This window comes from Chiloscyllium punctatum, chromosome 11 (genome assembly GCF_047496795.1).
Source record: "Chiloscyllium punctatum isolate Juve2018m chromosome 11, sChiPun1.3, whole genome shotgun sequence".
In the NCBI taxonomy this organism is placed as follows: Eukaryota; Metazoa; Chordata; class Chondrichthyes; order Orectolobiformes; family Hemiscylliidae; genus Chiloscyllium; species Chiloscyllium punctatum.
Window position 1 is genome coordinate 73,535,689 of NC_092749.1, and position 27,370 is coordinate 73,563,058.

Consider the following 27,370-nt stretch of genomic DNA (forward strand, 5'->3'; position numbering starts at 1 on the left):
TCAAGACTTGGGCAAAACCATTTGGTCCCCAAACACCTGTCCTTGATGCTATAACTACACTGATCCCACCTCTTATGCAAAAGATGTTGTGTCTTGACTTGAACAAGTCCAGCCATCCATCACTGCTGATGAACTCCTTGTGGTCCATTCATTGCTTGAGCTGTCTTCAACCACATCAGTAGATCTTCTTCAACATCAAATTAGGGAGCTATTCTCATCTTTGCTGGAAGAAATGCCTGCTTGTCAGATTGTTCCAAGAATTTTTCCTGTAATTCAGAAATTTAGACAAACATAATGTGAAAGCTTTGATTCCTTCACCATGCCTATTTTGCATTTCATGCCAAGATTTTCCATTTGCTGTTTCAAGGTCACTTTCTCTTCAATCACCAACACTTCTCACTTGTTCACACATTTAACCATTCTTGGTTTGCATTTCCTTTCACAGAGAGATTTGATGTCAAATGAAGGCTTAACTAAAGCTTCCTGATTTTGTGCCTTAATGTGGCCTGATTCTGCTCCAGTTGGTTGGTGTGGTCATATGATGAGCTTGTTGAGTTCAGCCAATCTGAAGATACCATTATGAAACGTTGATTTATGATGGACATCGTTCTATTGGATTTGTTAATCTGCTGACTTGGATACTTGGATGAGTGATAACTTGGATACAATCTTAACTTTGAATATTCCAAATCTGTTTTATTGTATTTTCATAGCGTAGATCTCTCTTAAATACAGACTAAACTATTTTCTCTTAGTTTTGGGGGCCTGGTGGATCAGAAGTGCTCATCTTAATCCCACAAATAACAACTGATCCAGAATATCAGTTAACCTGACAGAAGCATACAATCTGATCTGACCTCTCTAATCAGAGAGTGGAACACACGAGCTACATACTAATAAGATTTGAGCACCAATTTGATTCAGGTCTTTTGTCAATGTGAATTCATGGACAAGTAATTCATTGCACCAACCACCTCACCATTATCAAATGAGGCAAAAGAAATTACTAAAGAGAAAGCAGATACACCTTACACTGAAATAAAAACTGCTGTAAATGTTCAGCGGGTTTAGGGGCATCTGTGGAGAGAAACAAAGTTAGTGTTTAAATCAGTGAAATTCTCATGAAAATCTCAGTAGCCTGCAACATTAACACGGTGTCTCTCCATGGAGGCTGCCTGATCAGCTAAACATGAACAGGATGTTTTTGTTCTTTCAGATTTCCAGCATCCACAGTATTTTGTGGAACACTTTTGTGAACATTTAGATTGGCTATTTGACATTCTACTGTGTATTATTGTAATGAGGGAACTCATTTGAACAGAAATATACTCTCAGCCCTCTGGAGGAAATGAATTTTGTTATCCTTCAGTAATTTCTACTTCTGTATTTACATTGAAGATGAACTTTTTCACTTTAGGATTTTTCAATTAGCAAATATTTAGGTGTGCCTGGATCTTCCCTAAGCCCCACTAATCGTTTGCCCACTTGTCTGAATTAAATCAAATTACTTGTGGCGCAGTCTGTTACAATTGAGTTAATTAGGCAGTGAAGATTAGAACTGAAGTTTAGTCTATATACACTTGCACATTTTTATGTAAAGATACATTCATTATATATCTTCAATCCAATGATGATAGTTTCAGTCTATTCATATGTTCCAGGTGAATCCCCAGTTAATGCAACCATCTGCATACAGTTAAACATCTGATTAAGATACAATTAACACAGACAGCTCGGTGTCACAGAGTCATACGGATGTACAGCATGGAAACAGACCCTTCAGTCCAACTCATCCATGCCGACTGGATATCCCAACCCAATCTTGTCCCACCTGCCAGCACCTAACCTATATACCTCCAAACCCTTCCTATTCATATACCCATCCAGATGCCTTTTAAATGTTGCAATTGTACTAGCCTCCAACACTTCCTCTGGCAACTCATTCCCTACACTTACCACCCTCTGCATGAAAGTGTTGCCCCTTAGGTCCCTTTTATTATCTTTCCCCTCTCACCCTAAACCTATGCCGTCTAGATCTGGACTCCCCCAGGCAAGGGAAAATACTTTGTCTATTTATTCTTATCCATGAGCCTCATGATTTTATAAACCTCTATTAGGTCACCCCTCAGCCTCTGACACTCCAGGGAAAACAGCTCCAGCCTATTCAACCTCTTCCTATAGCTCAAATCCTCCAACCCTGGCAACATCTTTGTGAATCTTTTCTGAACCCTTTCAAGTTTGACAACATCTTTCCAATAGGAAGGAGACCAGAATTGCATGCAATATTCCAATAGTGGTCTAACCAATATCCTGTACAGCTGCAGCATGACCTCCCAATTCCTGCACTCAACAGGGTGTGGGTAGCTCCTGTGAGTGTGATTTCTTTGAGGGCAAGAGGAACAGGAATGCATTCTAAGCATCACCATAAAAATTTGTTCCTATCTATATTTTGTTGTTCATTCACAGCAAGTGAGTGTTGCTGCCAAGATCAGTAGTTGTCACTACTTGTCTTGAGAAAATAGTAGTGAGCTCTTTCCTTAAACTTTGTGGAGTGCACTTGGTAAGGGTACACACACACAGTATCTTCTCCTGCCTTGAGTTGAATATCATATGATGTGACAGCCACAAATAGAAAAATAGGCCTCTTTAGGTAGCCCACCAGCCATACCCTCTGGATGGAAAAAGTTAGTTCAATGGGGAGGTTTTATTTGTTCATGGTATTTGAGTGTTAATGGTTACGGCAGTGTTTATTGCCATTCCTATTTGACCTTGACAAGATGTTAGTGAGTAACATTTTGAACCGCTGCAGTCCATGGGAAGATGCAGGTATCCTGTTAGAAAGGAAGTTCCAAGACTTTGGATCCATCAGTTGAGGGAGATCCTGACACCATTAGCATTGGTTGATTTTGTGCAGGAGAAAGTGCGGACTGCAGATTTTGTGCAGTCCAGTGAAGCATCACTGCTTCTCTTGGTTCCACACAACTATAAGTAAAGCTTAGCTATGTATTTCTCTTTGACTAGACCATCAGTCTAGATCATGTATAGCACAAGCTGCAGGTAGTACCATTCCAAAATAGGTACCTAGGTACAAAATCTTAGTACTAAATTAGAAAAATATGGAAATAAGAAGTTCAACATTAAAGTCCTTCAAGCAGACTGCACCAGATCATGCCTCCAGACTGCTCTAAGCCTCAAAGCCTCACTTCCAACTGTGCCAAGCTTCACTCCAGTCATGCCAGGCCTCACCTCCAGAGCAGAGTCTTGAGTAAAGCAGAGAATCCCGATTTGCATATTAAGTAGCCAACCATTTGACTTATTGGACAGCCCAGAGTGGGATTCTAGTGGACACAGCAACAGCATAAAGCTGGCAGTATGTCCTAATTTCAGGGGCACTAATGCCTTGTTTTTACCAGATTGAAGGTTTCCAAATTTTATCCAATGTGGCACAAAGCTTGTGTTTGGGGCTGCTTTTTCATAGTCAGCTTTGCTGGGGCTTTTTTGATTTGCTGAACCTGTTAGTTAGCTTTAGGTAGTTCTCTAGGTTATCATGTAAGCCTCATTCTGATTAATTAGATTCAGTGCCACATAGTTTAGTGGCTACTCCTGTGTTCCAATACCACAGCTTTTTTAAAAACAAAAAATGAATTTAAATAATTTTCTACTTGACTGAATAGTTTTAACAAGAGGTATGGCAGGGGAGTTCAGTTCCAGCTATTGCATGTCTGCAGTATTTGGGAGGTCTTAGATGCTTCTGGTAGTCTGTCCAGCTACACCTGCAGGAAATGCCACTAGTTTGATTAGATTGAGCATCAGGTATCAGAGCTGAGCATTAGCTGGAGGTACGGAAGTGTATCTATGAGACTGAGTAACATTGGCATAGTTAGCCCACACCTTAAAAAAGTGCAGTTAGAGAAGGAATGGGTGACCATCAGGCAGAAGGAGGAAGGAGGCAAGTAGTCAGGAAAGCCCCAGAATATACAAAAACAGAAGTTGCTGAAAAAGCAGAGCAGGTCTGGCAGCATTTGTGAAGAGAAATCAAAGTAAATGTTTTGGATCTGATGAGCCTACCTTTGAAGTATATCTTGCTCAAGGGTAGTTTTCCTATGTTGAAAAATGGTGAGAGTGGAAGTTCCTCTGGGGAGTGCTGCCAATGCCCAGCTGCACAAAGCAGGAGGAGAAATAGAGGCTGAGCAATTCTGGTCATCATGCAATAGTGTGGGAACAAATAGGCATTTCAGAGGCTACAGATGTGACTCCAGGCTGGTATGTTGTTTCCCTGGATGTTACTGAATAGCTGAAGGGAAAGGGGAAACAGACAGACTTCTGATTCACATAGGTGAAAAGAGACTGAGGTCTTGAGATGAATTTAGGGAGCTAGGTAGCAGATTGATAAGTAGAATCTCAAGTGTTGTAGTGCTTGTATTACTCCAAGTACCATGTGTTGACGTAGATAGGAATAGATGTGCAAGTGGGTAGATGTATGGCCGAAGAATTAGTGCAGGTAGGGCTTTAGACTTCTGGATCATTGGGTCTATTTCTGTGGAAGGTATGCCCTGAACGACTCCTACAGGTTGTATCTGAACTGGAACCAGGGGATGGTTCGAAGGTGCTATTGTTTGGGTTTCAACTAATTTGTTCGGGGTATCAGAAGTAGAATGGAGGCACAGTAGGGGATGACACATAGTTAAGTATAGATGAAAAACCAAGTCACTCTGATGGCAGACCATAATAGTCAAGTTAAGGTACAAGGGAGCATGGCAACATGGGATAGTATTTATTTTAATGCAAGGAGTCTTGTAAGTAAAGCAGGTGAGTTGAGGGTGTTAATTAACATATGGTAATATTATATCACTGCTCCCCTGGAGGTACTGTTGAAGAGGGACCAATCAATATTCTGTGATGTAGAATCTTTAGGCAAGACAGGGGAGTAAGTTCAAAAGGTAAGATGGCGTTGCAATATTAATCAAGGGGTCAGTTACTGCAATGGAGAATGAATGATATCTGAGAAAGATCCTTAAAGCAGGACAACTAGGTAGAACTTCAAATCAAAAATGAGACAATCACTTTGATGGATGATGGATATTGTGTCTAAACAGTCAAGAGGCAAATTATCAATGTTTTAGGATATAATAGAAGGGATTTTGAATTCCTCATTATTAACTGAGAGACAAAATGTGAAAGGTTCAGAGGGCTCAAATTCTTAAAGTGTATCCAGGAATAGCTTTCTAAGGCAGCACATATAAAGTTCTTCAAGAGAAGGGTGGTACTGAGCTAATTTTAGGGATCAAAACTAGGCAAGTGGCACAAGTGTCAGTGGGGGAGCATTTCAGTGATAGCGACCATAATTCAGTAAGATTTAAAGTAGCAATGAGAAAGGACAAAGATGGGCCAGTGGAAGGGTTTAATTGGGGAGGAGACTAAATTTAATAGAATAGGACAGGTTCTGGCCAAAGTGGACTGGGAGCAGCTACTTGCAGGAAAGTCTACATTAAAAGGAGTAGGAATCATACTAAAAGGAAATAATGAAAATGGAGGGGCAACATATTCCAGTTAAGATGAAAGGTGGGACCAACATGTTCAGAAAATCCTCGTTGTTAAGGGATGTCCAGGGCTGGATAAGGGAAAAGAGGGGAGACTTATGACAATACTAAGGCCTCAGAACAGCAGAAGCCCTAGAGGAGTACAGAAAATGAAAAAGAACATGAACTTAAAAAATAAATCAGGAGAAAGTTAAGGGGGTCATGGAAAGTGCTGGTGGTAAAATAAAGGAAAATCCAAAGCATTTTTTAAGTCTATTTGGGGCACAAGGATCACCAAGGAAAGAATAGAATGGATTAGGAACTAAAATGGTGATCCACATGTGCAGCTGGAAGATATAGGTGAAGTTTTAACTGAATGTTTTATATCTGAATTTGTTATAGAGAAGAATGATGAAGGTATAGAAATCAGGGAGGACAGCCAATGTTCCCTCTATGCTGCGCAGCCACTTTGAGGATCCACACTTGCTGCCTGGCATGCAGACACATTGACATCTGATTCCAGAAGTCACTGTCACACCGATCTTGGACATCTATACAATGACAGGAAACTTTAGAGGAAGCATAGGAGGGGACTGTAATATACTTGAATAAGTTGGCATTGAAAAGGAGGAAGTATTGATGGTTTTAGAAGGCTTGAAAAGGATAACTCCACAGTCTAGGTGAGACGTATCAAAAAGCCATGGGAGGCAAGGAAAGAGATTGCAAGGGCTCTGACATTAATTTTCAAATCCTCTCTGCCTAGAGGAGGGGTGGACAGCTAATGTAGCCAAGGCATTCAAAGCTGTGGGCCAAGTGCTGTAAAATGGAATTTGAGGAACGGTACTGGTCCACTGCTTTTCGTCATTTATATAAATGATTTGAATGTGAATATAGGAGGTATGGGTAATACATTTACAGATAACACTAAAACTGGTGATGTAGTCGTTAGCGAAAAAGGTTATTTCAGAGTACATCGGGATCTTGATCAGATGAGTCAGTGAGCCAAGGAGTGGCAGATGGAGTTTAACTTAGATAAATGTGAGGTGTTGCATTTTTGTAAGGCAAACCAGCACAGGACATATACGGTTAATGTTGAGAGTGTGGTGCTGAAAGTTAATGGTAGGGCCCTGGGGAGTATTACTGAACAAAAAGACCTAGGGTGCAAGTGCTTAGTTCCTTGAAAGTGGAGTTGCAGGTGGACTTAGTGTTGAAGAAAACATTTGGCATGCTTGCCTTCTTTGGTCAATGCATTGAGTATAGGAGTGGGGATGCCATGTTGAGGCTGTACTGGACATTGGTTAGGCCACTCTTAGAATACTGTGTTCAGTTCTGGTCTGTCTGCTATAGGAAAGATGTTGTTAAACTTTAAAAGGTTCAGAAAAGATTTAAAGGATCTTGACAGGGTTGGAGGTTTTGAGCTCTAGGGAGAGGCTGAATAGGCTGGGCAATTTTTCCTGGAGCTGAAGGGGTGACCTTAGAGGTTTATAAAATCATGGTCATGAGTAGAATGAATACCCTTCTCACAGGGTAAGGGAGTCAAAAACTAGAGGGCACAGGTTTAAAATGAGAGGGACAAGATTTAAAGAGATCTGAGAGGCAACTTTTTTCACACAAAGGGTGGTGCATGTATGGAATGAGCTGCCAGAGGGGGTAATGGAGCGAGGTGCAGTTGTAAAATTTAAAAGGCATCTGGATGGGTATATGAATAGAAACATTTAGAGGGATATAGGCCAAATGCTGGCAAATGGAACAAGATTAGTTTAGGACATTTGTTTAGCTTGGACAAATTGGACTGAAGGGTCTGTTTCCATGACACAATGAATAAATAGGTGCTTGTTTTTGACTGGCGCAGACTCAATGGGCTGTGGGGCATTTTTCTGTGCTGTAGACCTCCATGACGTTTGACTTGAAGAGTATGAGGTGATGGAGAGAAGATAGTGGCCTTTATGATTGCTAGTGGAGATTGTCATTGACCTTCTACCTATGGTACTGGACATTCCTCCAGATGGCTAAGACAGCTTTAACTCAGGCGGCAACCTCAGATCAGGTTTGCATAGTCTGATGTCATGGTCTCCACTACCTTTTCTGTAGGGAAAAGGAGTCCACTACCCTGCTTGCGAAATGAAACACCTAGATTTCCTTTAGCTACTAAATTCAGGGACAATGTCAGGAACCATGTAGAGCATGTCCAGACTGACAGAACTTATCTGGGTGTACAACAGGCTTTTAAAGATAGTGTAGCCACAAGGGATGCTCATGAATTCTAGGATATCTGCAGGATGGTGAGTTATTCCAGGATTGGCACATAGTAACATAAGACCATAAGACACGGGAGAATAAGTTAGGCCATTCAGCTCATCGAGTCTACTCTGCTATTCAATCACGGCTGATACATTTCTCAACCCCATTCTCCCGCTTTCTCCTGTAATCCTTGATCCTTTTGACAATCAAGAACCTATCTTCGTCTTAAATACACTCAATGACATGGCCTCCACAACCTTCCATGGCATCACTCTCTGGTTGAAGAGGTTTCTCCTTAACTTCATTCTAAAGGTCTTCACTTTACTCTAAGGCTGCGCCCTCAGGTCCTAGTCTCTCTTATCAATGGAAAGGTTTTCCCAACATCAATTCTGTCCAGGCCATTTGGTATTCTGTATGTTTCAATTTGATCGCCCCCCATCCTTCTAAACTCCATTAGGTATATAACCAGAGTCTTCAAACATTCCTCATAAGTTAAACTTTTCACTCCTGAGACCATTCTCATGAATCTCCTCTGAACACACACTATGGCCAGTACATCCTTCCTGAGATATAGGGCCTAAAACTACATACAGTACTCCAAATGTGGTCTGACCGGTACCTTGTAGAGCCTCAGATGTACATCCCTGCTTTTATAGAACATAGAACATTACAGTGCCCTCGATGTTGTGCCGACCTGTCATACCAATCTGAAGCCCAGCTAACCAACACTATTCCATGTACGTCCATATGCTTGTCCAATGATGACTTAAATGTACTTAAAGTTGGCAAATCTACTACTGTTGCAGGCAAAGCATTCCATACCCTTACTGCTCTCTTAGTAAAGAAACTATCTCTGACATCTCTCCTATATCTATCACTCCTCAATTTAAAGCTATGCCCCCTCGTGCTCGCCGTCACCATACTTGGAAAAAGGCTGTCCCTGTCCACCCTATCTAACCCTCTGATTATCTTATATGTCTCTATTAAGTCACCTCTCAACCCTCTCTCTAATGCCCCTGACATTAGATAGCTTTGGCAAATAGAATTAAGGAGAATCCAAAGGGTTTTTACAAATAAATTAAGGACAAAAGACAATAGACAATAGATGCAGGAGTAGGCCATTCTGCCCTTCGACCCTGCACCGCCATTCAATATGATCATGGCTGATCATTCCTAATCAGTATCCTGTTCCAGCCTTATCTCCATACCACTTGACTCCACTATCTTTAAGAGCTCTATCCAAATCTTTCTTAAAAGAATCCAGAGACTGGGCCTCCACTGCCCTCTGGGGCAGAGCATTCCACACAGCCACCACTCTCTGGGTGAAGTAGTTTCTCCTCATCTCTGTCCTAAATGGTCTACCCCGTATTTTTAAGTTGTGTCCTCTGGTTCGGCACTCCCCCATCAACGGAAATATGTTCCCTCCTGCCAGAGTGTCCAGTCCTTTCATAATCCTATACGTTTCAATCAGATCCCCTCTCAGTCTTCTAAACTCAAGGGTATACAAGCCCAGTCGCTTCAGTCTTTCCGTGTAAGGCAATCCTGCCATTCCAGGAATTGACCTCGTGAACCTACGCTGCACTCCCTCAACAGCCAGAATGTCTTTCCTCAAATTTGGAGACCAGAACTGTACACAGTACTCCAGGTGTGGTCTCACCAGGGCCCTGTACAGCTGCAGAAGCACCTCTTTGTTTCTATACTCAATCCCTCTTGTTATGAAGGCCAGCATGCTATTAGCCTTCTTCACGACCTGCTGTACCTGCATGCTTGCCTTCATTGACTGGTGGACAAGAACACCCAGATCTCTCTGAACAGCCCCTTTACCTAATTTGATACCATTGAGGTAGTAATCTGCCTTCCTGTTCTTGCCACCAAAGTGGATAACCAGACATTTATCCACATTAAACTGCATCTGCCATGCATCTGCCCACTCACCTAACTTGTCCAGGTCACCCTGTAATCCCCTAACATCCTCATCACATTTCACCCTACCACCTAGCTTTGTGTCATCAGCAAATTTGCTAATGTTATTGCTGATACCATCTTCTATATCATTTACATATATTGTAAAAAGCTGCGGTCCCAGCACGGATCCCTGCGGTACCCCACTGGTCACTGCCTGCCATTTCGAAATGGAGCCGTTAATCACTACCCTTTGTTTCCTATTAGCCAACCAATTCTCTATCCAATCTAGTACTTTGCCCCCAATCCCGTGCGCCCTAATTTTACTCACTAACCTCTTGTGTGGGACTTTATCAAAAGCTTTCTGAAAGTCCAGGTACACTACATCCACTGGATCTCCCTCGTCCATCTTCCGAGTTACATCCTCAAAAAATTCAAGAAGATTAGTCAAGCATGATTTCCCCTTCATAAATCCATGCTGACTCTGTCCTATCCTGTTACTATTATCCAGATGTGCCGTAATTTCATCCTTTATAATAGACTCCAGCATCTTTCCCACCACTGAGGTCAGACTAACTGGTCTATAATTTCCTGCTTTCTCCCGCCCACCCTTCTTAAAAAGTGGCACAACATTAGCCGCCCTCCAATCCTCAGGAACCAACCCCGATTCTATTGAACTCTGGAAAATAATCACCAGCGCATCCACGATTTCCCGAGCCACCTCCTTCAGTACCCTGGGATGCAGGCCATCAGGTCCCGGAGACTTATCAACCTTCAGACCTAACAGTCTCTCCAACACCAAATCCTGGCAAATAGAAATTCCCTTAAGTTCAGGTCCTTCAGCTACTGTTACTTTAAGGAAATTGCTTGTGTCTTCCCCAGTGAACACAGATCTGAAGTACCCATTTAATTCCTCTGCCATTTCTTCGTTCCCAGTAATATATTCCCCTGCTTCTGTCTTCAAGGGCCCAATTTTTGTCCTAACCATTTTTTTGCCTTGGACATACCTAAAAAAGCTTTTACTATCCTCCTTTATATTCTTGGCCAGTTTACCTTCATACCTCATTTTTTCTCTGCGTATTTCCTTCTTACTAATCCTCTGTTGTTCTTTAAAAGCTTCCTAGTCCTCCGTTTTCCCGCTTATCTTCGCTAAGTTATACTTTTTCTCTTTTAACCTTATATGTTTCTTTACTTCCCTTGTCAGCCACGGCCGCCCATGTCTCCTCCTGGGATCTTTCTTCCTTTTAGGAATGAACTGATCCTGCATCTTCTGCATTATACACAGAAATATCCGCCATTGTTCTTCCACGGTCTTCCCTGTTAAGGTATTGAACCATTGAACTTTGGCCAGTTGCTCCCTCATAGCTCCATATTTCCCTTTATTCAACTGAAATATTGTCACTTCAGATTGTACCCACTCCCTCTCAAATTGCAGATTGAAGCTTATTGTATTATGGTCACTACTTCCCAATGGCTCCTTCACTTCGAGGTCACTGACCAATTCTGGTTCGTTACACAATACCAGATCCAGAATCGCCTTATCCCTGGTCGGCTCCAGCACCAGCTGTTCTAAAAATCCATCTCTGATGCACTCCACAAAGTCTCTTTCTTGAGGCCCGATACCATCCTGATTCTCCCAGTCTATCTGCATGTTAAAATCCCCCATAACAACTGTAGTAACATCTTTGCGACAAGCCAATTTCAGCTCCTGATTCAACTTACCTCCAACATCCAGACTACTGTTTGGGGGCCTGTAGATGACTCCCATGAGGGTCTTTTTACCCTTAGTGTTTCGAAGCTCTATCCACACTGACTCTACATCCCCTGACTCTAGGTCCGCCCGCGCAAGGGACTGAATATCCTCCCTTACCAACAAGGCCACCCCACCCCCTCTGCCCGTCAGTCTATCCTTACGATAACACGTGTAGCCTTGAATATTCATTTCCCAGGCCCTGTCCCCATGAAGCCACGTCTCAGTTATCCCCACAATATCGTATCTGCCAATTTCCAAAAGAGCCTCAAGCTCATCCACCTTGTGTCTAATGATTCGTGCACTCATATATAGAATTTTTAATTTGTTACTGCTCTCACCCTTCCCCTCAACCCTTATTTCACTCAACTTTACAGCATGATACCTTTTCCAGTTTTCTGCCTCCTTGATACAGTTGTCTTTCTTGACTTCTCTTGTTCTAACTACCCCTTCAATTTCCTTTTTAAGCATCCAGCTTGTCCCCTCCCCCCCGCTACTTAGTTTAAATGTAGCGGTGTTGCAGCAGAAAACCTGCCTGCCAGAATGCTGATCCCTGTTCTATTAAGGTGCAAGCCGTCTCTCTTGTAGAATTTATGGTTACCATAAAATATACCCCAGTGATCCAAGAACTTGAAACCTTGCTTCCTGCACCAGTTCCCCAACCACACGTTCAAGTCCATTATCTCCCGGTTTCTGGCCACACTAGCCCGAGGAACTGGAAGCAAACTGGAGATAACCACCTTGGACGTCCTGCTTTTTAGCCTTCTTCCTAGTTCTGCGAAGTCTCGCTGTAGTATGTTCCTCCTCTTCTTCCCGACATCATTTGTGCCGACGTGTACCACCACCTCGGGCTCTTCACCCTCATCCTTGAGGATGTCCTGCACTCTGTCCGCGATGTCTTTCACTCTAGCACCAGGAAAGCAACACACCATCCTTAAATCCCGTCTGCTGCCACAAAAACCCCGGTCAGTTCCTCTCACGATGGAGTCCCCTATTACCACGGCTTTATGCGATGTCCGACTCTTCCGCTCTGCTTCTGCGGCAACTTTTGATTGACAAACATGGCCGCCTGCGAACTGGTAGTGTCATCAGACTCTACTGTTTCCAAAAGCTTCAACTTGTTCCTGACAGGTACTTCTCCCGGCGTCTCTTGCACCTGTCTCCTCTCTGCCTTCCTCATCGTCTGCACTCTTCTGCTCTCTTCTGGCATGATTGGTGTAATAACATCACTGAAGGTCTTGTCCAGAAAGATCTCGTTCTCTCGGATGAGCCTCAGGTCTTCGAGTTCTTTCGTCAGTGCTGCAATATGCTCGGTCAATTGCTGAATGTGCGCACACTTTCCACACATATACGAGCCAGACACATCAGAGTCGTTGACTTGCCACATCAAACACGTAGCGCACTGAACCAGCTGAGCAGTCATGTCTTCACCCTCTTCAACTGTGGCGTAATCTCTTTACTCAACCTCCTTATCAAGATTCCTGAGCTGAAGCCTCACTCTTCGATCTAAACTTCCTTAGACCCTCTTCCTATGGCAACTCTGTGGACTCTTAATTAAGGTTAGAGGAGGAGGGAGGGAGACCCTACTTTGTAGGACCTGGGGTTTAGAACACACCCACTCTAATAACTAGGGAGAGAATAGTGCCCCTCAAAGATCAGCAAGGTGGCCTTTGTGTGGAGCGACAGAAACTGGGAGAGATACTAAATGAATATTTTGCATTAGTATTTATTGTGGAAAAAGATATGGAAGATATAGACTGTAGCGAAAGAGATGGTGACATCTTGCAAAATGTCCAGATTACAGAGGAGAAAATGCTGGATGTCTTGAAACGGTTAAAGGTGGGTAAATCCCCAGGACCTGATCAAGTGTACCCGAGAACTCTGTGGGAAGCTAGAGAAGTGATTGCTGGGCCTCTTGCAGAGATATTTGTATCATCGATAGTCACAGGTGAGGTGCCGGAAGACTGGAGGTTGGCAAACATGGTGCCACTGTTTAAGAAGGGCGGTAAAGACAAGCCAGGGAACTATAGACAGGTGAGCATGACCTCAGTGGTGAGCAAGTTGGAGGGAATCCTGAGGGACAGGATGTACATGTATTTGGAAAGGCAAGGACTGATTCGGGATAGTCAACATGGCTTTGTGGGTGGGAAATCATATCTCACAAACTTGATTTGAGTTTTTTGAAGAAGTAACAAAGAAGATTGATGAGGGCAGAGCAATAGATGTGACCTATATGACGTTCGACAAAGTTCCCCATGGGAGACTGATTAGCAAAGTTAGTTCTCATGGAATACAGGTAGAACTAGCCATTTGAATACAGAACTGGCTCAAAAGGTAGAAGACTGAGGGTGGTGGTAGAGGGTTGTTTTTCACACTGGAGGCCTGTGACCAGTGGGTTCCACAAGGATCGGTGCTGGATCCTCTATTTTTTGTCATTTACATAAATGATTTTGATGCGAGCATAAGAGGTACAGTTAGTAAGTTTGCAGATGACACCAAAATTGGAGGTGTAGTGGACAGCAAAGAGGGTTACCTCAGATTACAACAGGATCTGGACCATCTGGTCCAGATGGGCCAATGGGCTGAGAAGTGGCAGGTGGACTTTAATTCAGATAAATGCGAGGTGCTGCATTTTGGGTAAGCAAATCTTAGCAGGACTTATACAATTAATGGTAAGGTCCTAGGGAGTGTTGCTGAACAAACAGACCTTGGAGTGCAGGTTCAGAGCTCCTTGAAAGTGGAGTCGCAGGTAGATAGGATAGTGAAGGCGGCGCTTGGTATGCTTTCCTTTATTGGTCAGAGTATTGAGTACAGGAGTTGGGAGGTGATGTTGCGGCTGTACAGGACATTGGTTAGGCCACTGTTGGAATATTGCGTGCATTTTTGGTCTCCTTCCTATCGGAACGATGTTGTGAAACTTGAAAGGGTTCAGAAAAGATTTACAAGGCTGTTGCCAGGGTTGGAGGATTTGAGCTACAGGGAGAGGCTGAACAGGCTGGGGCTGTTTTCCCTGGAGCGTCAGAGGCTAAGGGGTGACCTTATAGAGGTTTACAAAATTATAAGGGGCATGGATAGGTAAATAGACAAAGTCTTTTCCCTGGGATCAAAGAGTCCAGAACTAGAGGGCATAGGTTTAGGGTGAGAGGGGAAAGATATAAAAAGAGACCTAAGGGGCAACCTTTTCACGCAGAGGGCGGTATGTGTATGGAATGAGCTGCCAGAGGATGTGGTGGAGGCTGGTACAATTGCACCATTTAAGAGGCATTTGGATGGGTATATGAATAGGAAGGGTTTGGAGGGATATGGGGCGAGTGCTGGCAGGTGGGACTAGATTGGGTTGGGATATCTGGTCGGCATGGATAGCTTGGACCGAAGGGTCTGTTTCCATGCTGTACATCTCTATGTGATAATTCTGGTAATTTTATATTTTGTAAAGCACTCTAACTGTGGTAGGCTGGTATAGTAAATAATGAAGTCACACTTCACTGGTGATTAATCTCCAGCAACATTCTTAACTCCCTCTTTGCATTGCCCTCCCACAACCACCTTTGGTTCACTAAATGATGCAACATAGAGTTGACAGATTTTTTCTTATTTCTAAAGATATTCAAAAATAATCTTTTCAGCTGTATTTTTCAGAGAATGCCCAAATACTGCAAAATCAATTTTTATATGCTTCTATAATTGTCCCAGCCTGCAACATCTAAAGTTAAAAAGCTGTCATGGTAGACAGTACAAAACATCAATATAAGCAATAAGCCTTTCACCATGATTCTCGATTCACCAGCACTGCCCTCATCAATCCTCTTTGTTACTTCTTCAAAAAACTCAATCATTAGTGAGATATGATTTTCCACACTGAAAGCCATGTGGATTATCCCTAAATTGGTCCTTGCCTTTCCAAATACATGCAGATCCTGTCCCTCAGGAGTCCCCCCCAACAACTCGCCCACCACTGATGTCAGGGTCAGCATAGTTCCCTGGCCTTTCCTAAATAACCACCTTTCATAAATAATGGCACCACATTAGCCAATCTGCAGTCTTTCGGCACCTCACCTGTGACTATGGATGATACAAATATCTGAGCAAGGGGCCCACAACCATTTCTCTAGCTTCCCACAGATTTCTAGGGTATACTTGATCAAGTGGTGGGGAATTTTCCACCTTTACGTGTTTTAAGACATCTAGGACCTTTTCTGTAATATGGACATTTTTCATCATGTCACCATCTATTTCCCCAAATTCTATATCTTCCATGTCCTTCTCCACAGTAAACACTGTTGCAAAATACTCATGAGTGTTCTCTCTTCCCCCCCCCCACCCCAATCTCCTGCGGTTCTACACATAGATTGTCTTGCTGATCTTTGAGGGGTCGTATTCTCTCCCAAGTTACCCTTTTGTCCTTCATGTGTTTATAAAATTTCTTTGGATTCTCCTTAACCCTATTTGCCAAAGCTATCTCATGTTCCGTCTTGCCCTCCTGATTTCTCCCTCAAGTATACTCCTACTGCCTTTATACTCATCACTTGATCTCTGCTGACAATATCTCACATACGCTTCCTTCTTTTTCTGAACCGAAACCTCAATTTCTCTAGTTGTCCAGCATTGCCTACACCTACCAGCCTTGCCTTTCAACCCAACAGGAACATACTGTCTCTGGAATCTCTATGTCATTCCTGAAGGCCTCCCATTTTGCAGTCATCCTTTTACCTGCGAACATCTGCCTCCAATCAATTTTTAAAAGTCCTTGCCTAAGACTGTCAAAATTGGCCTTTGTCCAATTTAGAACTTCAACTTTTAGATCCTGTCTATCCTTTTCCATCACTATTTTAAAACTAATAGACTTATGGTCATTGGCCCCAAAGTGCTCTCCCCCAACTGACACTGCAGTCACCTGCCCTGCCTTATTTCCCAAGAGTAGGTCAACTTTTTCCACCTTCTGTATAGGTACATCCACATATTGAATCAGAAAATTTTCTTGTATACACCTAACAAATTCCTCTCCATCTAAACCCTTAACACTATGGCAGTCCCAGTCTATGTTGGAAAAATTAAAATCCCCTACTATTACCACCCCATCATCCTTACAGGTAACAGATCTCACAACTTTGTTTCTCAATTTCCTGCTGACTATTGGGGGGTCTATTGCACAATCTCAATAAGGTGATCATCCCTTTCTTATTTCTTAGTTTCACCTCAATAACTTTCCTGGATGTATTCCCAGGAATATCCTCCGTAAATACAGCCATAATGTTATCCCTATTGAAAAGTATTCTTGCTCCCCTTTCTATCCTTCCTACACCATTTGTATCCTGGAACATTAAGCAGCCAGTCCTTTCCATCCCTGAGTCACATCTCTGAAAATGCTATGATATTCTAGTCCCATGTTCCTAACCATGCCCTGAATTATTCTGCATTCTGTGTTCGGTCTCTTGCATTGAAATTAATGCAGTTTAATTTATCAGTCCTACCTCATTCTCTGCTTAGTTTCAACCTGCCTTGACTGTTTGACATGCTTCTTTTCCCAACAGTACCAGTCTCGGTGATCTCTTTCCTCACTACCTCCCTGTGCTTCCACCCCCACCTCCACCACCTTACTAGTTTAAATTCTCCTGAGCAGTTCTAACATATCTCCCTGCCAATTAGTCCCCCTCCAATTCAGGGGCAATCTATTCTTCTTAACAGGTCACTTCTACCCCAGAAGAGATTCCAATGATTCAAAACTGTGAAATCCTCTCCCCTGCACCAGCTCCTCAGCCATGTATTCACCTGTTCTATCCTTCTATTCGTACCTTCACTAGCTCACAGCACCAGGAGTAATCCAGATATAACTACTCTTGAGGAACTCCTTTGTAAATTCCTGCCTAACTTTTGACATTCTCCCTTCAGAATCTCATCCTTTTCCCTTCCTATGTCGTTAGTTCCAATGTACACAACAACCTCTTGCTGGTCTCTCTCCACTTTGAGAGTATTCCACACTCTGTCTGAGATATCCTTGATTCTGGCACCAGGGAGGCAACGTACCATTCTTATTTCTCACTGCCGGCTGCAGAAATATCTGTCTACGCCTCTGACTAGAGAGTCCCCTATCACAATCGATTGCTTGGAACCTGATGACCTCTTATTACATTAGAGCCAGTCTCAGTACTAGAAACTTGGCTGTTTGTGCTACATTTCCATGACAGTCCACCACCCCGACATTTTCCAAAACAGCATACTTGTTTGAGATGGGATAGCCACAGGAGACTCCTGCACTACCTGCCCTCCTCTCCTACTTTTCCTGGAGGTAACCCATCTATCTGAATGTATCTGCATTTTTTTCTCCCTTCCTTTTTTGCCATTCATTACACCCCCTAGCTGCTGTAATTTCCTCATTGCCTCTAACCGCTGCTCCAACTGATCCATGTGATCTGATAGGATTCAGAAGCAAACATACTTACTGCAGACATAATCATCAGGAACATGGAAACTCTCTCTAATCTCCCACATCCGACAGGAAAAGCACATCAGTCTACTAAAGGCCATCTTTGCACCTTAACAATCTACAGACCCAGAAAATAGCACAGTCTTACTGCTCTGTTGACATTAACGTAAGGGTTCTTTATGAATGGCCACTTGGCCACTTTCCACAACCTATCATTACCTCAGAACAATGGTTAATTTTACTGTTTAGTTGAGAGCTCAAAGATGTTATTAAAGAATTAGCTTCTTTCTTGTAGGGTTATGAACATGAGCTTGTTTTTGAAAGGGGTTGACAGAATTCTGAAAAATTGTGCAATCCAAATTCAGGTTAATTCCAGCAATTCTAGCTGGCCTCCAATTTGATTATCTTAAAGGGGAGATGCAGAGTCTCAACATTGAATAGGTTTTAAGGACACAAACAGCTGGAAGAGCTGTTATTCAAGGGCCCTGAGATTTTATGGTCATGTTTGTTTTCAAATAGCCCCAGCACCCCAATGTGTCTAATGATGGCCATGAAACCATTGTCAATTGTTTGGATAAAAATCATCTGGTTAACTAATTTTCTTTAGGGAAGAAACTGCTATCCTTACCTGGTCTGGCCTACACGGGCCCAAGCAATGTGGTTGACTCTTAACTGCCTTCTGGGAAATTAGGGATTGACAATAAATGCTGGCCCAGCCAACAATGCCCACATCCCATGAACGAATAAAAAAAGCTTGTGAAGCTGGTATTGACGTATATAGTCTCCAAATTGCTAACTGCTGATTTTAAGCAAGAGTATCCAATGATTAAAACTTTTTGTCGAAGGTGTGAGTAAACGTTTTGCATAACATACAATGGGTAGGACTTGAGTTGGATAGATTCTTGATTGACAAATGAGTTACAGGAGAGGAGGATAGAGTGGAAAGTGGATTTCAGGGCACTTTCAGATCAATCGTGTTCTTGTCAAAGGCGGAGCAGGCTAAATAGCCTACTACTGCTACTGATTTGTATTTTCATGTGCACATTCCACGTTTGGTCTCTTAGGATTTAACAACCTTGATCTTATGGCAGAATCCTGCTGCTGTTGATTATCTGCCATCTCCATCTCAAAAGGTAGATACAGCAAAGTAATGCAAGAACAATAGGAATAGTCAACAGAAACGAATACTTCTCCAAAACATTCTTCTAAAAACTCCACTCGCTGGACTGAATTTTGTAAGGACCTGCTTTTGTTCTCCACATAATCCTTCAAAGTTAGTAGGGTGGAGAATGGCCACCATGACACCAATGGTAGCCTGTTAGCAATTTAACTCTGAAAATAGCATTAATTGGTTTAAGAGAAGACTTAAGTCCCCCTGTTAGGAGAGAGTTCCACCTAAGAGGAATGACACATATTTGGCTAGCAGCTCTACAGTTCCAGCAGTGCCACTGGAATTGATGGCCACTGCTGAACTATGGTCACTACATGCAATGTTGCAGAAATAGGATCAGTGCTCTCTCTGGGGCCAACCTTGAGGCTGAGGGCAATGGCCTTTGGGAAGGGGATTATGTTGGGTTGAAGAAGCTTGTGGTAGAGTTTAAAGGGCAAAAGGCCTTGGGGGCATGTTGGCCCAAGAGGGCCTACAAAGGTTTCCATAAGACAACCTTACCCAAGGCCCACTGTACAACACCAGCCCATGTCGCTGAAGCTTCCTAGCCTCCTGGATGACATGTGCCTACCCCACCATAGGTAAAATACCAGTGATGACCAAATGAGATCCTTAATTTGCTATAAATTGGACAATTGATTGCCTCAATGTGCTTAACAGCAGGAGGGCAGGCTATTCAACACCTTGTCCCCTCCCTACTTTGCAAAATTTCAAACAGATCCAGTGGTCGGTTAGAAAGTGGAAGGGCTCCTGCTGCATATTACATTTTCCTTCTGTCTTCAAAGCTGCTTTTGGAAAATTATAAAATCTAGCATTGTTATTGCAAACACAGTAGCAAAAACAATGCCCACAAAACCAGTAGCAGCCTGATGTGAAAAATCAGTAACTGACCTAAGTAAACACACAAGAATATAAGAAATAGGAGCAGGCATAGATGCCACCATTCATGCCATCATCAGTCTAATCATGACTGATCTTCAGCTTCAATTTCACATTCCCTATTACCTGGTTGGACGAGGTGAAGGACAACAAATTGATTATAGTAACATGGTGCAAGATGTCATTGAAATTGGAAGGGAGTGAAAAGGAATTTGGTAATGAAAAAGATTGGTAACTCAAGGGGATAGATATTGTTCTCTGTTGCAATGACGAAGAAGTTATGTTACCATCCAGTGCCAGGGTTAATAACATCTCCTCACAAACTTGGTGTGAGGCGAGGAAGGATCCAGTTGTAATGGTCCACATACGAACCAACAATACAGGTGGTGCGAGAATATTTTTCTGCTGAGAGAACTTGACAAGTAAATGTCCAAATTAAAATATCAAAAGTAATCACCTTTACACTGTTACCAGTCATGTCCCTTTCGACAGGTGATCATGCTCATGAAAGGTTAAATGCATGTCTCTGAGACTAGGCTATGTCAAAATGCATTTTTGATTCATGGGCGTTGGTGCCAGTAGTTAGGAAAGAGACAACTGTTCTATTGCCATAGGACACATTTAAACTAGGCTGGGACAAGTATCCTGGTGAATTCTACAACTGGGCCTTTGGATGGTACATTAAACTAAACTTGGGGATCAGGAGTGGATTGGTAGGTAAAGGGATATTAAGAAATTTAATCGAAAAAAGTCTATCCAACAGAGCAGTGCAGTGATATGGCTAAAAACAAGCAAAGTGGTTTAGAAAGGTACAGAGAGTTTAATTGTGTATCAATAAGTGAGCCAGCATCCGAGGAGCAGGAAAATCAACGTTTCAGTCAAAAGCCCTTCGTCAGGAATGATTCCTGATGAAGGCCTTTTGCCTGAAACATCAATTTTCCTGCTCCTCGGATGCTGCCTGGCCTCCTGTGCTTTTCCAGCACCACTCTGATCTAAACTCTGTTTTTCAGCATCTGTAGTCCTGTCTTTTGCCTTATCAGCAAGTGAGGTCTATGCTGGGAATAGTAGTAAATAAATAAAAGCAAACACTTTTTATCTGGGTGGCACGGTGGTTAGCACTGCTGCCTCACAGCGCCAGGGACCTGGGTTCAATTCCCGCCTTGGGCAACTGTGTGTGGAGTTGGCACATTCTCCCTGTGTCTGTGTGGGTTTCCTCCAGGTGCTCTGGTTTCCTCCCAAAGTCCAAAGATGTGCAGGTTAGGTGAATTCGCCATGGTAAATTGCCCATAGTGTTAGGTGGAGGGTTGTTTTTCAGACTGGAGGCCTGTGACCAGTGGAGTGCCACAAGGATTGGTGCTGGGTCCTCTACTTTTTTGTCATTTACGTAAATGATTTGGATGAGAGCATAAGAGGTACAGTTAGTAAGTTTGCAGATGACACCAAAGTTGGAGGTGTAGTGGACAGTGAAGAGGGTTACCTCAGATTACAACAGGATCTGGACCAGATGGGTCAATGAGCTGAGAAGTGGCAGATGGAGTTTAATTCAGATAAATGCGAGGTGCTGTATTTTGGGAAAGCAAATCTTAGCAGGACTTATACACTTAATGGTAAGGTCCTAGGGAGTGTTGCTGAACAAAGAGAACTTGGAGTGCAGGTTTGTAGCTCCTTGAAAGTGGAGTCGCAGGTAGATAGGATAGTGAAGAAGGCGTTTGGTATGCTTTCATTATTGGTCAGAGTATTGAGTACAAGAGGTCATGTTGCGGCTGTACAGGACATTGGTTAGGCCACTGTTTGAATATTGCGTGCAATTCTGGTCTCCTTCCTATCGGAAAGATGTTGTGAAACTTGAAAGGGTTCAGAAAAGATTTACAAGGATGTTGCCAGGGTTGGAGGATTTGAGCGATAGGGAGACGCTGAACAGGCTGGGGCTGTTTTCCCTGGAGGCTGAGGGGTGACCTTATAGAGGTTTACAAAATGATGAGGGGCATGGATAGGGTAAATAGGCAAAGTCTTTTCCCTGGAGGCAAGGAGTCCAGAACTAGAGGGCATAGGTTTAGGGTGAGAGGGAAAAGATATAAAAAGAGAGACCTACAGGGCTACTTTTTGACACAGAGGGTGGTACATGTATGGAATGAGCTGCCAGTGGAAGTGTTGGAGACTGGTACAATAGCAATCTATTAAAGTGTTTTGGACGGGTATATGAATAGGAAGGGTTTGGAGATATATGGGTCGGGTGCTGGCAGTGGAACTAGATTGGATTAGATTATCTGGTTGGCATGGACGGGTTGGACCAAAGGGTCTGTTTCCATGCTGTACATCTCTATTACTCTATCTGCAATAACAGATGAAAATTTGCACAAATAAAGGATTTAATAACCTTTACAAGTCATGGTTCCACAGTGATCAAGGTAGGGAAGAAATATTATACAACACACAATATTTGGGAAAGGCAGACTGAATGGCAAAATTTGAAAACTAGGATGACATAAGGACCTTCGTAAGAAAGTGTCTAGCTTCAGAAGATCATGAAGTAAAATCATAATCAGAATGGGCAGAGATTAAGAATAGAAAGACTTAGAAATACTGGTGAAACAATTTATAGGTAACAAGCACCATTGGCAAGTTAGCCAAAATCAAGAGCAGATTATGGTATTAATGAAGGAGTTGCAACCTCCTGTGTCTGGCAATTACTGCTTCTAACAATTTGTCTAACCCAAGGGATATGACTGTCTCCTGGAATGAAGGGTCCAGGTAATTATCCTCCTGCTGCTCTGTAATATCTGCAACTCTGGCTCCATTTTAACAGCTTTAATTGAAGTTACTCAAGCAGCAGACACACCAGAAACATGGTTGTCTGGGACTGAATGCATTCCAATATCTTGCAGTCACAGCAAACCACTCTCACTGCCATATCTGTCTAACCTTATTTATGTAATTAATCAATCAACTAACAATTAATTTTTGCAGCTAGATTAACAGCAAGTCTCCTAATTTGGAGACAATGATGAAAATTAACTGGGTTCTGGAGGCTTAGAGAGGATATTAAAAAACCTTTCCCCATCTGCACCACACTCCCACCTGCTCAGCTCTTGTACCTCTTTCCATTTGTACCTCATCATCTTTACTCGGAGCACAGAGTGGAGATGAAGACCTGAGGGCAACAAATTTAGAAGTGGATGAATCAGGGACTGCCACAAACTAATATCATAAATCAGCTCTTTAATAATTGAGCAAACCTGAATGAAATATTTTGAAAGGCTTAACCTAACTTTCAGGTAGAGGGGCTTTTGTGGCGCAGTGTTAGTGTCCCTACCCCAGACCAAGAGACCTGGGTTCAAGTCCCATTTTTTCCAGGAGGTGTATAATAACCTCTCTGAACAGGTTGATTAGGAAAATAGGTTAAATTTTAAAACTTTCAGGGTGTCATCAGGACTACTAAAGAGTGTTCAAATACATGTACATCTTGAACATATTTCAAGCTTGAACAATCTACATTATATTTTGGTGTTATGAATCCCTAGTTTGTGCCTGAAAAATGAATGCAACAGAAAAGGATTCCTGGCCACAGTTCTTTCACCACTATTCTCATCCAGTTAAGTTATAGGAGGAAATGCTCTGCCATTTGCCCGGAATCTTTGGAAAGTGAGGTTGGGATTTTTCAACAAACCTAAAACAAATGCAAGTCAAAAACTCTGGTGTCTGTATGTGAATTTGAACCAAATTCTTTTCACATCAACCCAGTGCTTACTGCCCACAGTGACTCCCAGTCTAGAAAGACTCAAATTTGTAAATTTACAGCATTGTGTTCAAATCCCTCCATTGCCTCACCTTGTTCTGTAACATCCTCAAGCTCTATGACTTTCAAGAGCTCTGCATCTTTCGAGGTTTCATCTCTTGCACATCCTTGGTCTCCCTCATCCCATCATTAATGGCAATTCAGATGCCAAAGTCACAAGCCTCTACTTCCTATCCTAAACCTCTCCAGCTTTCTTTTCTTTAAGAACCTCTTTAAGACCTACCATTTTACCCAAGCTTTTTTATAACCTGCCCTAAAATTTTCTTACATGGCTCAAATGTCTGCCTCGTACCACCATTATAAAACATCATGTCAGGTTTTTGCTATATTTGACTTAGGAATAATGAATACTAACACAGGGCTAAGTTAGTAAAGATTTTCTGTTCCCAATATTAACAACCATCAGCATAATAGGCACATAGAAGGTCTATATACACACACAAGTAAATATATTTTAAAATTAAGCTACTTCACATTTTGTATTTCTTATCTTCGCAGATAATTTGTCTATACCTTAAGACATCAACATCCGACCTGGTGAGAATCCATCCTGGTTTCTGATGAGGAAGAGGATCCCAAAGACTCTGAGCAGGGAGCAAGCAGGGAGTCCAAAGTCAGTCGGAAGCAATATCACCAGAACACATTGGAAGAAAATCGTTTTCAGCACCAACCACCATGGAATTTAAGGCATGTCATCTGTTATTTCACCTGTTAGACAGAAAGTACTATATTAGCCACAACAGCTAAAAGTTATGGACTTGAACCATAATATACTTACTATGCTGGATATCTGGAAACAGCCAGAAGCAGAAATAGTTAACAAGATTTGGAAGTGTAATTAATATTTATGCATACAAACTACACAATGAGATGATAATAATAACATCTAATATTGCAGATTATCAAACTCTGAAATAAAAACAGAAGGTGCTGGAAACTCTCAGCAGAACTGACAGCATCTATGGAGAGAGAAATAAATTTAATATTTCGAGTCCAAGATGACTCCTCTTCAGTTCTACACAAAGTTGTCCAGCTCCATTCATCACAAAATTGAATTGAATATGACCTGATGAACTGGTTACTTTCTTACCAATCAAAGCTTCAGTGGGTCACCTGATGGTCAGCTGGATGGATTCAAAGGAAAAATCTAAATGCTGTTGTGACAGATGTGGCAGTTTCCTCTGAGCTAGGTCCTATAAATATTGCCAGCACGAGTGCTGTAAAAGTATCATCAGCTTGCTTTGTGTATTATACTATGTAAATATACTTTGTAGTAATGCATATTGTTATTGTAAATTTTGTTATAATGTAAAACATGAATATAATGTATCTTTTACTTGAGGCTTGTAAATGAAACTACTGTTTTTCAATACTTTTGTTTACAAATGGGAAAAAAAACACTAATTTGTTCCTTTGTCGTTAAAGTGATGCCAATTAAGTTGCATAAAAGACATACAATACAGAATCAAATTTTAATAATATTTTGAAAAATTTTTCAAAAATATCTTTGTTTGTAACAATGTAATTAAATTGATTATTCTTAAAGTCTGCAATTGTCTGAGGAGATGAGCCAAAATTCCTTTTATTAACCAAGACTGTGGGGCACTGCATTGGGATAAGATATTATATTCTGGATTAGTGGTGCTGAAAGAGCACAGCAGTTCAGGCAGCATCCAAGTAGCTTCGAAACCAGAATCTGGTTTCCAGCACCTATAAGATATTATAGTTTTAATGGTAGGAATACTTTGCACTGTGTGGTTTATGACAAAGTGACTTATCTTACTGTCAGTACTCACTACTGGGCATTCTGTTGTGCAGTAACCACTAGATTATTTTTATTCATTCAAGGGATGATGGCGTCGCTAGCTAAGCCAGCATTTATTGCCCATACCTAATTGCCCAGAGAGCAGTTAAGAGTCAACCACATTGCTATGGGTCTGGAATCACATGTAGGCCAGACCAGGTATGGATGACAGTTTCCTTCCCTAAAGGACATTAGTGAATTAGATGGGTATTTGCAACAATGTATCCATGGTTTGATTTGATTTATTATTGTCACATGTATCTAAGTACAGTTAAGAGTTTTGTTTTGTATGCAGTACAGGCAGATCATTACCATACACAGGTCACTACGTGATAGAACAGAGCAAAGATGCAAAGTTACGGCTGCAAAGAAGATATGCAAAAAACAAGATCAACGTTAGATTTGAAATTTGAGAGGTCCATTCAGCAGTCTAATAACAGTGGGGAAAAAGCTGTCCTTGAACCTGCTGTTACATGTGTTTAAGCTTTTGTATCTTCTGCCTGACCGAAAAGGTTGGATGAGATTATAAACAGGGTGAGAGACCTTTCCGAGGCAGCAAGAAGTTTAGATGGAGTCAATGGATGGAAGGTTGGCTTGTGTGATAGACTGGGCTATGTTCACAACTCTCTATAATTTTTCATGGTCCTCAGCAGAGCAGTTGCTCTACCAAGCCGTGATGTATTCAGAAAGAGTGCTTTCTACACTGCATTGGTAAATGTTGGTGGGAGCCCTTGTGGACATGCTGAATTTCCTCAGCTTCCTGAAAAAGAAGAGGCATTGTTGTGCCTTCTTGACTGCTGCATCTATATGGGTAGTCTAGGACAGATTGTTGGTGATTGTCAATCATAGGAACTTAATGCTCCCGACCATCTCCACTGATTTAGACATGGGCATGCCCCCCTCCTTGCTTCCTGAAGTTGACGTTCAGTCCTTTAGTTTTGCTGATGTTGAGGGAGAGATTGCTATCTTTACACCATGCCACCTAGCATCATTAGACTCTTAATTCCATTTATTTATTGAATTCAAATTCCACCAAATGCAGTGGTGAGATTCCAACCAGGTCCCCAGTATATTCCAATCAGAGGTCCCCTGGATCTCTGGATTAACAATCAGGATTAGAAAGTGTGGTGCTCGAAAAGTACAGTAGGTCAGGCAGCATGTGAGGAGCAGGAGAGTCAACATTTCAGGCATAAGTCCTTTGTTAGGAATGTTGGAAGGGGCCCAAGGAGGCAGAGAGATAAATAGGAGGGGGGTGGGGCTAGGGGGAAGGTAGTTTGGAAGGTAATAGGTAGATGAAGGTCACAGGGCGATGGTGATAGGTCGGAACAGAGGAGTGGAGCGGATAGGTGGGAAGGAAGATGGATTGGTATAACAGATCAAGAGGGCAGTGCTGAGTTGGAGGGTTGGATCTTGGATAAGATGGGAAGAGGGGAGATGAGGAAACTGGTGTAATCGACATTGTTGCCGTGTGTTTGGAGGATCTCAAGGCAGAAGATGAGGTGTTCTTTCTCCAGGTGTTGGTGGCATGGATTTGGCGGTGGAAGAGACCCAGGACTTGCATGTCCTTGGCGGAGTGGGAGTGGGAGTGGGAGGGGGAGTTGAAGTGGTCGGCCACAGGGCAGTTGAGTTGTTTGGCGCATATCGCCTGGAGATGTTCTCTGAAAACTTCCACAATTTGATGCCCTGTCTCCCCAATGTAGAGTAGACCAAATCGAGAGCAACGGACACAGTAGATGATATGTTTTGGATGTGCAAGAATATCTCTGCTAGATGTGGAAGGATCCTTTGGGGTCTTGGATGGAGGTGAGGGGGAAAGGTGTGGTTGCAGGTTTTACACCTCTTGCGGTGGCAGGGGAAGGTGCCGGGAGTGGAGGGTGGGTTGTTGGG

The 27,370-nt window shown here is 42.4% G+C and overlaps 1 protein-coding gene across 2 annotated transcripts in view; it reads left to right on the top strand.

Annotated features, from left to right (window-relative positions):
* tiam2a (TIAM Rac1 associated GEF 2a) overlaps positions 1-26,728 on the top strand; it is a 289,699-nt gene extending 262,971 nt beyond the window's left edge. The window contains exons 21-22 of one of the 2 annotated variants that reach the window (XR_011961892.1): positions 24,178-24,366; positions 24,578-26,727. The gene's annotated coding sequence lies outside the window, so the exon portion shown is untranslated. Of the gene's footprint in view, positions 1-24,177 lie in introns of both variants that reach the window. The other variant, XR_011961891.1, reaches the window with a different exon arrangement.
* Positions 26,729-27,370: the final 642 nt, after the last annotated feature.